This window comes from Pieris napi, chromosome 21 (assembly GCF_905475465.1).
Source record: "Pieris napi chromosome 21, ilPieNapi1.2, whole genome shotgun sequence".
In the NCBI taxonomy this organism is placed as follows: domain Eukaryota; kingdom Metazoa; phylum Arthropoda; class Insecta; order Lepidoptera; family Pieridae; genus Pieris; species Pieris napi.
The window spans coordinates 9,805,721-9,822,223 of NC_062254.1; the positions used below are offsets into that span (position 1 = coordinate 9,805,721).

General features: G+C 31.6%; 1 protein-coding gene across 2 annotated transcripts in view; it reads right to left on the reverse strand.

Annotated features, from left to right (window-relative positions):
• LOC125060362 (connectin-like) overlaps positions 1-16,254 on the reverse strand; it is a 91,036-nt gene extending 74,782 nt beyond the window's left edge. The window contains exon 1 of one of the 2 annotated variants that reach the window (XM_047665238.1): positions 16,163-16,254. The gene's annotated coding sequence lies outside the window, so the exon portion shown is untranslated. Of the gene's footprint in view, positions 1-16,126 lie in introns of both variants that reach the window. The other variant, XM_047665237.1, reaches the window with a different exon arrangement.
• Positions 16,255-16,503: the final 249 nt, after the last annotated feature.

The following is a 16,503-nucleotide window of genomic DNA, read 5'->3' on the forward strand; positions in this document are numbered from 1 at the left end:
GTACCTATATGAATAAATGATTTTTGACTTTTTTGAATCCCATATGGCGGTCAGTCTTCTACACGCGTACGCGAAGTTTGGGGCTAAGAAGATGTCTTTCCTCAAGATGCCTGCTATTACTCTACCAGTAAGCTTTAAATGCGCACAAAGAAAGATCCATTAACGCACAGCCGGAGATTGAACGCACGTTTCGCTCATTATCCGCTTCTATAAAGGTCTTAATATTAAGGTCCGTTTATGAGAGCGATTGATGCGAAAGGAAGCAAAAATTTTATATAAATTGCTTGGTAAAACATCTTAGTATGTATAAATTTAATTTAAACTTATTTTTTCAAAGCTTCTGCCACATATTGAAAATGACAAAATCCTTGCTGGCGGTTGCTTCGTTTAATATCCGGCGCAGAGTACAAATGTACTGAGTTCGGGGACAAATCGACTTTTAATGATATAAGACATTTTTCAAGTTACGGTAATAAGTGAAGTTTTAAACATTTTCGTTGAATTATTTTAAATATTTATAGTTTTGAGAATAATAACAAAGGCATTTCAATAATTTGTTGTTTTAAATCTTTAATCGACATTTAAACCTGCTAAGGAAGTAACTTTAATACTGTTGAAAAAATTTAAAACGTACTACAGTTTAGAAGAGTATAAATACCTACAAAAAAGTCGCGCGCATACAACTACAATTTGAATTTAAAAATCCATTTACCGAGAACATCATGCCTTGACCATCTTAACGCACCACACAACACCGCTAAGTATTTATAAAATAACGAATACTTTCTTTAAAAATAATTGAAGTAATGATTGTCTTCGTTGTAATGAACTGTAAGCAGATGAGAAAAATACAACTCAATTACACCATAAGATCTTTATTTCAAAAACCTTCGATTTGAATGTTGCTTTACGTAACATTGAAATATCGTCAACATAAAATCAATTTGGTAACATCTCGATTGATATGGAGTCATGACAGGAGAGGCAGGCAATTAATCAGAATTGCTCGTGTCAACATTGCGCTCATAGTAATTTACTTGTGATAAATTGACATGACGATGTTAACAACGACATCTAGTGGGCAGTTTTCGTATCCGCTTTATGACGGTTAATACTTATTTTATACTAACACTAGTAGGGGAGCCCAAGCGGGGATTCCGGGATTTAGAACAGCGTGGCAGATTATTATACAGGGGGATACCTTGTACCCGGTTAAGTACCTCCACCATATATGACTTATATGAGCCTCATATATATGGCCGCCCGGCAAGGATAAAGGATCAGATTAGTAAAAAAAATAATCATCAGAAATTCTCGAGCGCGTCAGATTAAGGTAGGGTGAGTTAATTAAGAAGTGTATATTTTACTAATCCGACAATTTGCAAGTGACGTAAAGAAAGGGGAGGGCTGTAAATAAATAAATCGTCATATTATAGGTGTGTTAGCAAAATGGCTAAGCATATTTTCATCATAATTTTCTAAGACGTTTGAGCCAGCTGTACTAGCTAGCTGCCCCCACGAACTTCGTTTCGCCTTATATTGCGATATATGATTTACGCATTTATGGGATAAACACCTAAATACTAAATAAATCAATATTTTTAATTTTTTTAAATATATTTTTTTAATATTTCCCTATATAATAAATATAAAAATCTAGTATTCGTCAGCCGTCTTCGAGTTTTACGCGTAGCGACATTTTTTGCGGTTCATTTTTATTTATAGATGAGTGTGTAATAAAAAAAAACAAATGCACCGATTTAACTAGTTTTTTTTTTCATTATAGCGTCATCACAATTTGATAGAAAAAGACGAAATAGACTGACTTTTTAAATGTAAGGGGGTAAGTGTTTGAGTAACATCTCATCTCTGATCAAACATTTTAAAAAATTATTCTTACTTTCAAATAAACCAATCTAAGTGAAGAAGTATCTTCTAGTTATTTTGCTGTCGACAAATTAGGATTTATTAATTTGCAAACATTCACATTAATTGTCTTGCACACACCAGCCACACCTAAGGGGTCGTATTACATCATAATTGGCGTACTTACTTAACAATATAAAAAGGTAAGCGGTCTTTTTAGCAGAACTGTGTAAGAAAAGAGTCTGGACTTCGAAGAGGTGATATTTAAGCCACAACTTCTAACTATACTAAAAAAAATCAATGGCGCTACAACCTTTTTAGGTCTGGGCCTCAGATTTCTGTATCTGTTTCATGATCATTTGGTAATCTAATGGGCAAGTAGGTGTCTAAGCAATATAAGTATTATGTGCCTGACACGTGACTTTTTGGGTCTAAGGTCTACGGTTTCCTCACGATGTTTTCCTTCACCGTTCGAGCGAATGTTAAATGCGCACATTAAAAGAAAGTCCATTGGTGCACAGCCGGGGATCGAACCTACGACCCAGGGATGAGAGTCATACGCTGAAGCCTCTAGGCCAACTAACTATACTTAAAGTCTACTAATAACTTAGAAAGTTTATAAAAATCAAACCCTTTACGATCGATTAAATATTGGAATAGAAAAATCTTTAACTAACTGAAAGACACTCGTTAAATAGAGCCTTTTCCCATTAATCATAAGACTAGAGATTGTCTTAACTTATAGTTTAACTAAGACTAGATAAAACTTTAGACTTCAACTAATGTTCTTAGAAAAAGTCCGGAGTTCGGATCCTTACAAAGTTGTAATTAATTTGTGTTTTAATGATAATATTATTTTATGTCATTTTATATATTATCGGTGTTATATTATATATTAACTAATTTGCGATTATTAAAACCTAAACATAACAAATACAGTATTTAAAATTTTCTTAACCTAGATAGTAATAATAAAAATTAATAAAATAAATTAAAACATAATTAAAAAGTTTGGTCTCTGTGTACCTTTAACGCTGGCAGAATTTCCTCGCTGTATTGCGATACTTATTCGATAAGCCAGGAATGCAGCAGCTCTTGGGTCAACGGTACTATCTACCAGGCGGCAACTTAAATCTTTCATTAGCGCCTGTGCACTTGAACCCTACGGCCCAAGAGTCTCTACTCCAAAGGGAACAAAATTGAAGTTGGCGGAGATTCCTATATTTTTCGCCCGCTCTGCGGCCCTCCCAGCTTTTTTGCTTGTCCGAGAGAGGTGAGAAGGGGCTAACATGTCCACACTAGTATTATCCCGTACTAAAGCCCATCCCATTTTCCTAGGTATCAACGACATCCCATCCAGCTGCTTGCCATCGTGTTTAGCGATTATTTGCCTTTATTTATATTTTTTTGTGTTCTACATTAACAATAACTTTAGTTTTTATTTATGGGTGGATGCCCATATTGATCGTCATATTTAAGAAATGCTATTTATAACTTTTAGTCTTATGACATGACAATATTTAATTGCTTATTTTTCTTTTTATCAAAGATATGTCATGGACCAAAAATGCCATTAAAAGCTTCATAACTTCAGCAAAGTTTGTGGAGTAATAAACGAAATATCAGGATAACGTATCAAATTGGACGAGAGAGCTCAATGTTTTGGAATGAAATATATCGACTAAACCGGTTGTGACTTCTTGATTGTTTCACTTATATATATATATATATATATATAATATATTGCTGCATATCGTATTTCCGTATTCTATATATTTTTATATATTAAACAACTAACTTATCATAAAATTTTCGATATGTAATAATTAATCTACTAAATACATGTGCTTCAAATCCTATTATCCCACGATGTTGATCTCCGATTAAGAAAACTGGCCTAGGGTAACCCATACTAGATCAGTAATCCTAACCTTGTAAAATATTTTTTTTAGATATTCGAACGCGCACAGCGGTTTTCGCAGCGGCGGTCGCGCTCAAATCAGTCGTGAAGCAGTCATTTTACGATTTGGCATTCTGATAAGGAGGGAGCTTGTAGTTTATTGTTTGTGAGTGAGTTACAGAATCGCAAGGCTGGGCTGAAAATCTAACATCCACTGTAAACTTAATTTGGCCTAGAAATTTCGATATTGTTTCCAGCTGATTAACTCGTATTGTAGTTAATAAAAGATATCAATCAAGCCTTCTCGCTATGTAAAATAGAATTATCCCGAATTCCCTGATAGCCTGAAATTGGAAAAATTTAAATTGTCTCCGTATAATAGAATTTCTCAGCTGCTACAAAATGGAGTAAAGAATTGTATTATAATTGTAATAGCTATTAAACTTGACGATTGGTTTTACTTTATTAAAAATTCTCCCGTCGCAACGAGGAAGTTTCTGGGAAAATTATTATTTACGTATAAAGTAATGTTATATTATTTATACAATTGTAATTTAATACTGAGAACGCACACTTACTCTAGTGGAATTAAAATATTTTAATAAATTGATATGTTGCTGTATACAACTTAAAATATATCTCTATCTCTATATATATAAAATTCTCGTGTCACAATGTTCGTTCCCATACTCCTCCGGAACGGCTCGACGGATTCTTATGAAATTATTATATAAGCTACTATCTATTTTTCAAACCCCTAAGTGATAAGGTGTCCACCCAATTTTTTTTTAATTTATTATAAAAAAAAATTATTTTAATTTTTTTATGATACAGCATACAAAAATACATTCAACCCCTATTTTTTGTTACAGTAGATAAATAATTAAATTCCACTAAAAATAGGTTTCCTAGAAATAATATACATGGCAAAACAACGTTTGCCGGGTCAGCTAGTAATTTTAAATATTTTTCAAAGAACAGGGTGCCAACGGGCAGGAGGCTCACCTTATGTTAAGCGATTCCGCTCTCAATTCCAGAGAGCTTCCGTTACCAGCCTTTTATGAATTGGTATGATTTTTTCTTAAAGGACCCTCAAGTCTTATATATTTAAATGCGTTATACCCGAGTGAACCAAAGAGCAAACCTTTTTTATACAAAATTATAGATTTACACAATGAATTGTATTTATTTATTTATTAACACTTCGTTGCATATACATAAATAAAGTACAATTGACATAATTAAATAAAAAGGAGAGCAACTGGCGGCCTCATCGCTTTCGTGCGATCTCTTCCAGGCTGTGAGAAAAGAAAAAAAATGTATTAAATTACATAAGCTAGGCAAGAAGTGCAAAAATACATGTATTACATATAGTTGTTAAGAAAAATAAACTAAACAGGAACAAAAAACAAACTAATAAAGGATACATGAAAAAAAAATTAATACCTAATTATTATTAAAAAGTGCACATGAATCATTATAATTTAATTAAAGATCAGTCTCACGTCAGTTAGTAGGTATTATTAAAGCACAAGCAAAGCAAGAACATAGTTCGTAGAATTGAATTAAATTATTAAATACTTAGTGCTGATTCGGCCATGCCATTTCTATTAGAACTGTCAATCTACTTAGGTGATATCCCCAAAAAAAAGCTAGAGCGTAGTTTCTATGAAAAGTAGTCTCTTAAGTAGTCAAACTATATTCCTATTATACGGGCTATTCTTGGTAAAATATGTGTTACAATGGTGTAAAAAAATCAGTGGTGCTACAATCTTTTTTAGGTCTCATGCTACTGTATCTGTTTTCAAGATAATTTTTCAATCTAATAGGCAAGTTGGTGATCATTCCTGTGTCTGACACACTGTGTCAACTTTTTGGGCCTAAGGCAAGCTGGTTTCCTCACAATATATTCCGTCACCATTGGTGCTCAGCCGGAGTTCGAACCTAAGACCTCAGGGATGACAGTCGCACGCTGTAGCCAGTAGGCCAACGCTGCTCTTGTTTTAATGGTATACTCACACTTAATCATTCAATTTAATGACAATTTACTGTCAATACATACAATTAGCAGACAAATGAATGCCCTTTGAGCCGGTTGTGGAGTGCAAACACACATTGTTTCATTAGCGATTCTCTATGTCGGCTTGATGGATTTACACTCGCTAATTATCCGGGTTTTATGTATTTAGCTTAGATATATTTATGTGAGCAGTGTAGGCGTGGGAATATCAGAGCCATGTCATATGTCCCTAGTTGTATTCTCTAACATATTTTGTACTAAATTACTCTTAACGTTCAATTATCTTAAATCAAAGGCGATGTAAAATCTCTCCGCTTCTATTTTAAACCACCAAGTATAGTTACATGATGATACACGATGCTTATAATGATTTGATATTTCTCTCTGTGGGCAAATAATACCTGCGATATGGTGAAGGGAAATAATGGGAGGTAGCCAACACGCCCAAGAACAGAATATGTAAGACACAGAAGTTCCAGATCTCGTTGGAAATAAAGTATCTTCTTGATCATTTTAATGAAGAAGATGCAAAAATCAAAGGCCAATATAAATATTCTCGTTTCAGAGACCAACATATTATGTCTCAGGGTAAATTTCGGTAACGAGACCTGGCGCTAGGAGGAGTCGTACTTTGCGCTGTCGTGTTCGTATCAGGAGCACGAGTTAGTATATTATATGTTAAGATCTTCAATTAGTATTGAATTATGTAAAGATAGTATTTTCGGCAGAGACTTATAATAGCTTAATGAGATTTTCATATCCCTGTTATATAAACTAATTATAACACATTCATTTCAAAAAGTATTGTTATTTATTACTTTTTAGTTTATATTGGTGTCGCCTATTCCTATTCCTGTATCCTGTTGAAAAAAAAACATTTCTTTTGAAAAGTTAAATAAAAAGTCAATAAAGGTTTTATATAAATATGTGCATGTTTCTATATACTTCCTAATTACTCGCGTAAATATATTATATAACCATTTTCAGTGAACGCGCGATTATCGTAAATATAAAAGGGATGACAGACGTGAAGGAAAAATGTCTTTTGCCCTCCGGAAAACCGGTACTGTGTATATTTTGGTGGCGAAATATCCGTAATCCTTTCAGTTAGGGATTATTCTTGAATTTTCACTGAGAAATTGTTAACTACTTAATAAAAATATGTGTAATTAAATTCGTCAAACTGATTTTAGAAAATTCATTCTGAGAATAATAGGAGTGCAGTTAGCACTTTTATTTCGAACAATTAATTCAACTTAAGGTTAATCGCATGATTATTAGCCCTGAGGTATAAAATATAATATAAACACCGTGACGAAATCAGCATTGTTTTAGGTCCGATGATGACGATGGTGACTGATATTGCTATAATTATAAATGATTACCTATGTACGATTCCTGGGTCATCGGGTTGCTCTTAATATTAGAGAATTTTAGTTTCACTCTATATTTACCACTCGCGTATAACTATAGAATATAAGCGGAATAATGAAATGTTAATTGCTATGTAACAAATGAATGCGATGTAACAGTTAAAGAGAGTGCCTGCGTCTGGCTATACTCTCGGGGCGTAACTCCGACGATTTAGGAAATCACCACGCTTATAAAACTAACAAAGCCTGAGTGACCAAAATTTACAGCCTTGGCTCGTACAACCTTCTTGTTACACAGAAAACAGACTCAGAAATGTGTATGACATATCTATAGGCGGGATATTAATTAATATATAAACGCCTAATTCAAACGCAAGGAATATGATATTACGTACCCAAACAAGCCTTTATGAACCTTCATTTAAACCTAATTATGGTTACTATTACCTATCATGTTGCTAATTAATAGCCTATGAAAGCCTATTTTGAAATTGTAATATTACTGACTATACATTATACAATGAAAATATGATTTTATTTTCTATAAATGCTAAAGGAAATTAATCACTATTATTAAATATATATAGAAATGTGTTGATAAGGCTCTAGTCTAGACATTAAATAAGAGTATGTTAGAATAATTGCGTTAAAACATTTTTAACACCATTCATAAAAAAAAATGCAGCCAAATAAGTTATTTAAACTTATAAGCAGGTGCCGCGGCATGCGTAACGCTTTTCCTCACGAAAAAAAAATGGTTTGGTTAACGCATAAAACACGTATAAAATATATATATATACATTTGGGGTAATCTTTAGTTTCTAGATACCTTTTATTATTAAATTTATATATAAAGAAAGATTTGCAGTAATAAATATAATACAACAAGGTACGAAAATAAGCGGCAAAGCAATTGCCTAGAAAATATTTTATGGAATATTTTACTCAAATAAGTAGCTTAAGCTCCTGATTCTTGTCTTATTTGAAAAAGAAATAGGATTGAGATTGTGAGATCTTCGACATTCGGGTAATATTATTTTTCTTTTGACAAGTCACTCTTTGACCTAATATCTTGTTTCTAGATCAAACAAATAAATTTATCTGGCTTCGTATATTATATCTTAGAGAGCATTTATCTACATAAAAGCTTTCTTAAGAGCAGTGTTCTAGATTCTCCCTGATATTGGGCGTTTAAACCCGTCTATTTGTAATTATTTTGCGAGTTTTTTTTTTGCTATCAATGAATAATTGGTGACAAAAAATTGTATATTATTTATATAATTATAAAAACAAGTTTAATTAAGTCAAAAAACTTTGATAAAAGAAAAAAATACAATTTATTAATTGGTATGCGTATTAGTCGATACTGTATCAATTAAATGTGATAGCCACAGCGTTTTTGTGTGGAATTTTGATGTCGTACTCCCAATATGCGTAGCGCTGTGGTCGCACACGGAAGCAAATCACATCGCACACATCCGGAGATTCGACTAATACGTATTATTGACTAATTATGTTTATTTTTTAGAATATGGAAGCATGTTTCCTTAAACAAAACTTTAGTGACACCACCGCCTGCTCATAGGCTATCACAATTTGAGAAAATCTTCACTATCATTTTTTAATTTATTTATTTATTCATACGGCATACTAACAGTTTACATATAGACACTGATAGTGAAAATATAACACGAAAAAACTCAGCCCAACGCGTATACATCAAAATATATAATATAAAAAAGTGTGTGCCACGTGCGTGTAACCTTTATGCGCGATTGAAGTAAAACTTCTTTGGCGTTGACGGCATATATTAGACCAGTGCCGATAATTTTTGAAACCAAAAAAAAGTACAGTAGGATGAAACCCATTAGAAAAGCAGGGGAATATGATCAAAATGAAAGGAAAAATAAATTACGGTTAATTACGTTAATTACGTTTAAGGGTAAAAAACGGTTTATCTCGATTTCCGGCAAAACTACAAGTCCTATGGAAAAAAATTAAATGGCAAAGTTGTAGGTCATAAAAAGATCTACAACTTTTGTATTTGCAATTTTTTCACATAACCTCAAAATTTAGGTGAAAAATTCAAAAAACCAAGTTTTTGGTTTTTTATTTATATCTTTTTCAAAAAAAATTTTTTTTCTACGAATTTTGGTGAAAACTTACCTTATTATGTCCCAAATATACTGTAATTTATTTGATTAAAAATATTTATTTTTTCACCTTATTTTGAATTAATATCGAAAAAACACCCTAATTTTCAATCGAAAATTCTGACGTCAAAATTTTAGCTTTTTTCAAAAAGTTGATGTGCTTTCAGTGCGTTGAAATCTCTACTTTCCTATGGTAAAAATATATATATATATTACCATAGTAAATCTTCTCAGAAAATGCAAAAAATCGTATGCAGTAACGCCCAGACCCGTCATCCCCCATACTTACGACCAATCCGAATTATTATTTTTAAATAGCGGAACTACACAGACTAAGTAACTACTCAAGTAAGCGTTACTTCCGTCAGAAAAAAAATCTGAGTTACTCCCTAGTCGCGCCTAAAGAAGTTTTACTTCAAAATCTTTTTCGATATTATTTTAGTTTTAGTTTATCGGTACAGGAACAATAGCTGAAGGCAACATCCTGAAGACATAGAGCCTATCGCTAAATAGATCAACTACTCGTCTACAAAGCATAGTTAATAACATAAACCCCCCTTATATTGCATCAGAAATACATGAAAATAGTATAATTTTACTGAATTAAGAAAACCATTAGAAACTTTAACAAATTAAATCAGATCCAATATTTAAACTTAGCGTTATCTCCGTAGTCAGAAAACTAGAAAAAACTTCATTTATTTTGTAAGGATTTGTACAAGTTCTAGTTTAAGTTAGTTCCAGCGAAGTTATCAGGAAGAGGGGATTAATTTGAGATTTAGTCTCGGATACTTTAGAGACGGGATATATAAACAGATTGAATTTACACTTTATACACTTTTTAATACTGATAATATGAAGAACTTTATATGGAAGATAATATGTATAGGGAAACAAGTGTTAGCCTAGTAGCTTCAGCGTGCGACTCTCATACCTGAGGTCGTAGGTTCGATCCCCAGCTGTGCACCAATGGACTTTCTTTCTATATGCGCATTTAACATTTGCCCGAACGGTGAAGGAAAACATCGTGAGGAAACCGACATGTCTTAGATCCAAAAAGTCGACGGCGTGTGTCAGGCACTGGAGGTTGATCACCTACTTGCCTCTATTAGATTTAAAAATAATCATGAAACAGATTCAGACATCTGAGGCCAAGACCTAAACAGGTTGTAGTGCCACTGATTTATTTTTAAATATGTAAAGGGATGTCTATGTTTACTGTTATTGTTAAATTAATTCTTAAATTTTATTACTATTAATATATTATATCGTTTATATAACCTAAACATAACAATCAAATAAACAGTATATTCACAATTTTCGTAACCAACATAGTATTAATAAAATAACTTAAAATTAATAAAAAGAAAATTAAAACACATGTAAAAAGGGTGGTCTCTGTGGTAGTGTACCTTTAACAGTGGCAGCATTTCCTCGCTGTTTTGCGATACTCATTCGTTGAGTGAGGTAAGCACCTGCTCTGAGGTCACCGGTACTATCTACCAGGCGCCAACTTAAATCTTTAATTAGCGCCTGTGCACTTGAACCCCACGGCCCAAGAGTCTCTACTTCAAAGGGAACAAAATTGAAGTTGGAGGAAAGACTTAAGATTCTTATATTTAAGCCGTTTGTTTAAATTATCACAGTAATTTATAGAATAATAAAAAAAAACATTCAATATTTTCTGTAAAAAATTTAGTCTTTGCTTACTAAAAACCTTTGGTATAGTATATATTCGATAGCAATTTAGTTTGGTTTTAGAGGGATTAATCATAACTTAATTACCTAAAATGTGAAACCCATTCATTTTAAAGAACTCTGAAACCATTTTTTTTGACAGCGCTGAAGACGAGATATGAAAATTGTATTATAATATTACAAAATAAAAAGTGTAAAATGACTACATCACCGTAAATTACATTAGCTGTGATATACTAGTAAATGAAGACATTAAATCCAGGTTCAATTCCCGACGAAACAGTTATTAATAATAATAATAATAATAATAATAATTTATTGCAAGAATATGGTACAAAAATGTGTCAGGTGGTACAATCATAAGTTCGCATATTCTGCCACACACAATGGCGCGCAAATTTGTATTTAAAGGAATTTTACATTTTACATTATACATTATTGTTTTAAGTCTTTTAAGTTATGTTCACTTACATTAAAAAAATCAGTGGCGCTACAATCTTTTTAGGTCTCAACCTCAGATTTTTGTATCTATTTCATGATCATTTGTTAATCTAATAGGCAAGTAGGTGATCAGCCTCCTGTGCCTGACGCACGCCGTCGACTTTTGGGGTCTAAGACGAGCTAGTGTCCTCAGAATGTTTTCCTTCACCGTTCGAGCGAATGTTAATGCGCACATAGAATGAAAGTCCATTGGTGCACAGCTGAGGATCGAACCTACGACCTCAGGGATGAGAGTCACACGCCACTAGGCCAACACTGATCTCTTAAGGAACATAAGGAAGAAGAAATTATTTGTAAAAAGCCATATTTCATAATGGATAGAAATGAATTATCTATAAAAATATTATTACAAATTGAATTTCAACCCACAATACATGCTATGCTACTCACCAAGCCATTTTCTCGTTCATTTTTCGGAACATAAAAGTCGTCATTTCTATACGTCTCTCTAAATGATAGAAAATAAGGAAAAATACTTCTGAAACTTAGTTCTAAGGCCTCTTTTGGGTGAAAGTTACTTTGCGTAATTGATTTTGTTTTCTATGTCAACGTGATTACTAGAACGATTAATCCTTTGTAGAAAAAGTGTAATGGCGCCAAACTCTTACAAGTAATGACATCTAAAAAGGTTGTGATTAAGTTATTGGTGGTTGAAAGCCTGATAAGCACCTATGTATTATATTATTTACCAACAACAAAGTAATTGAATGTTCTGAAAATAATCCCTTATATGAAGATTGTCAACTCGGAGGTCATGTTCTAAGTCTGAATGTACACTAAAGGATTTATTTCTATGAGCACCATTAATCAACTAGTGCCATCGTAAACGGTTACAACTTTCATATTTTTAAGTAAAATTGTGATAAAAATATATTATTTTAAAGTTTTGGAGATAAGTCTAGCTTTGATTTTGAAACATTATTTAGTACAGTAACAATACTTCTAATAAAGGTGGTAGGTGAAACCTTATCTTATATTTGGTTAAAAACCATAAAACAGTGTCGGTTTAAAAAAAAAATCAATCATAAATATGGTTTATAAAAATACAGTTTCTTTACATTATAGTTAGTTAAATAATACTTGGATAAAATAATTAGTTTAAAGTACTTTTTGCATTTCTTTGTGTTGTTGTTAGCCAAATTGCTCGAAAGAGATCGCTTATAAGCGATAAGGCCATCCGTTTTAGCCTTTAGATTTATTATTAAGGTTTTTGTTCACTGTTTTATCGCGTGCATTGAAATGTGAAATAAATAAATTTGGTTTTTTAACAAAATTTTTAACTATTTGTACTTGTCACAACTGATTTTAACATCATCTATTTTATTACTCAACATTGTCACGCCTAAATAGCCATATCAGTGAACCGAATTTAATTAAATTCTATAGTCACTTTGAATGATGGACATGATCGATACAATATACAATGTATCCTGTATATGTTATATTGTATATATGTATTATATACATTAATCAAGTTTTTCGCTTTATCTTCGCTAACTATGTGTCAGATATGTTCAAAGTTTCTAGAAGAATATAAAGGCTTTATGTATTATTTGATTAAAAATTAGAAATTTATGCAAAAAAAATAATATAAGCAACCTTTCTATGCCTCTACGAATGACTAGCCGTCTCTTGCCGATCAAGAAGTTTTACTATCACCCATGGATACTAACACTGCTCGTGAGTGTGTAGCTATCTTTTGAAAGCAACTACTGTCTTTTATTCATAAATCCGATTTTGTTTATTTGAAGTGTAAGACGAGAATAATATTACATAATTACATACATAATATACAATATTACATGCATACAAGCAAAGAGCAGACTTAACATGTTAGCATACATTTCATTACGAACAGTAAATATTATATGCAATATATATGCCAGTACTCCAGTACGCTTTGACGTTATTTGCATCAAAAAGGATCAACTCGAACGCTTACGACATAGCTTTGGTTCGTACTTTATGTTTTAACTGCCGAAACCTGGAGTGCATTTTGATAGTGGAATTGTGAATTTGCGTATTTGTAATTGTGAATAATTTGCTGAAATAGTATACAGTGACCAATTGGCCGCTTTTAGAGGTTATATTTTGCCTCTAATAACCGCTATTATACTGTAGCGAATCGTAGATACGCACTTAAAATATACAAACTATTTTGTGTAGTATTTTCTATATGATTTTGATATATGTGTTAACATAAAGATAGGACACTAAGAAAAGTAGAAAGCGAACGTCACTCAGAACAGACTTTTAAGACGAGTAATATTCATGTTTATTTTTCCTTGAACGTTTCTAAATTCAAATTCAAATTCAAAAATCATTTATTCACGTAGGTAACACAATGTACACTTGTGATTCGTCATTAAAGAAATAAATATTAATGCTTCTAATTTTACATTTACTGCCAGTTCTCAAATCAAGGGCGTAGAACGGAAAAGAAGAACTGGCAATAAACTCTCCGCCACTCTTTTTAATCGCCATGTTTTTTTTTTTACACAACGTTTGTAAGGAGCTGCAACCATTACACCATGTTCCACATGACATTTTAAGTAATTAATAATAATAACATAAATAAAAACAAAGACTTGTCCCCTATTAGCAGGAGGCATGGTGAAATAGGAGCACGCACTTACATTCTCGTGGGAACAACACGCAAACACATAGTCGAAATAATTAACATCACCGCATACACGAATTCAAGTACGACCAGTCACCACAAGTAGCACCCGTTCACGAGTATGACGCATGGCCAGCCATCGGCCCCCTCTATGTTAATATAAATTTATTACTGTTGTTTGTAAGGAATAAATCAATTTACAAAGATAAAAATGGGCTGCGTTTTATAACAAGATAGCACATCCCATATTACCATAAAATTTATAATAAAATATTTTATTTTCATTTAATAATGTAACCTATCTATTTATATAAGTTTACTTGTGTACGTTAAATACATATAAAGGATCAAATGGCTGTCGTGACCGGATTATAAAATTGTAGAGTTGCGTTTGTTTTTCGTAAAGCTTTTTCTTCTAGCATTTGGATTTGTACATTCTGCTAGAAACTTGATTATTTCCATTTAAAAGAGACAGTGAAATCGTTTCGAAATTGCTTTCCGTTCGATTAACAGATTATTCAATTAACACTCATAATAATTGACTTTTTTAATTGAATTTCTCTAAAATTTCATACCATAGTATCAAAGCACATGTATCACAAATTATTTGTAAAAATCATCGCCAAAATCAATTAATTTAATACGTTACCAACCTATTTCGTTTTGAAAAAAATATTCGTTCTTTTCATTGTATCTTTTATAGATCTTCATCACCTTATTAAATGAGACCACCACTTATGAACAGTTAATGGCAGGAGACTAGCTACGGTATTGAAATATCTTTTTAAGAATTTATAGTACAAAGTTATAAGTAATTTTTCTGATAAGTTAATAGTATGTATGTCGTTTATAAATCGAGAAATCCTATTGGAGTACATATATTAAGTTCAATTTATGTACTGAATTAAGTCCCATTGTATCTTGTTAAGCGTAATTGCACTTTAGAGTGATTATTGAATAGCAATGTTACCAATTCCATAGCACTCGAAGCGAATTGAATTGATATAAAGCACTTTTACTATTGCTTATTTAAAAAATAGCAATATATTTATTCAAAAAGTACAATTAAACATCTACGGTAAATTTGGGTATATGTGGAAGTAATTAGCAGAGATGTGAAAATAATATGTTAATAACGATTTTTGTTGCATTGTAAATGTTCAAATGAGAATAATTTCCTTTTTGACAAATCTTAATTTATCATACAATTTTGACAACAAATTAGGTTTGGTGTGATTAAAATGCATATCCTACGAATTCTCGTATAAAAAATAAAATCCTCTGTAAATTACTAACTCTAGAACAAATATTGGTGATAGGCTAAGCAAATAAATAATCAAAGAACTTGAATTTAACATTTCTTAATTTTTAATGTTAATTAAACTAAATTTAAATTAATAAATAAAATTAGTAAAATAAATTATACTTAACTAAGACAGAACACAAAGATCCTTTGATTTAGTCAAAACATATAAAGGTAACGAGAATGCCACTTCTAAAATTTAAACCAAAAATTATCGAGTTATGTGAATAATTAAAATGTTAAGATTTATGATACAGATAAAAATTCTGTTATTGTCTGATGTAGTATCATAGAAATAAAATAAAATGTTTTAATAATTATTTTTATAGATTTAACATAATATTGCAAATAACTTATTGAAATTGTATAATTTACTATTAATAAGTCAGTAGTTATGATTGACACGGTTCAGATGAATGAATACGGCAACCAATTTTATATATAATATAATTGTGAAAAAAAACTGTTTAAAACATAAAAAAACGTATAGAAATATATTTAGTCAAGAAGTCATTTTTAATGCATGTATGACGTTTTTATTTATTTAGAAGAAAAAAGATGCATAAAAATCCTCATTTTTAGTATTAGAAAGTTAACAAAATAAACGATAATATAAAGAGTTTAGTACCTTTAACAATCTAATATAAGAAAAACTTTACAAACCTATATGTGAATAAATAAAATTATCTTACCAAAACTACTTGCCATAAATCACAAAAATCACTCACGTATCCGTCACCGGTTAAAATCACATCAGTTACGTCAAACGAGGTTTAAACCACAGTTAAAAACTGTAAAGGACACTCACTCACAACAAAGGCTCGAGTCAAACTGACGGGGCGCGCAGGCTCCGAAATTATACCGCTCGTAGCGCCGTAGCTCTCGGCTCTACGAGCGTAGCACCGTAGCTATAAACAGAGATAAATGACGTTTAATTAAGGTAACTTTTCCAAAGCAGGTAAGTATTAATAATTCGTAAAGTGAAGTACTAATTGATTATCTTAGAAGAGTTATTGTTATCTTATGGATATTGTTATGAGTACTTTTTAGTTAAATTTAAGTATTATTT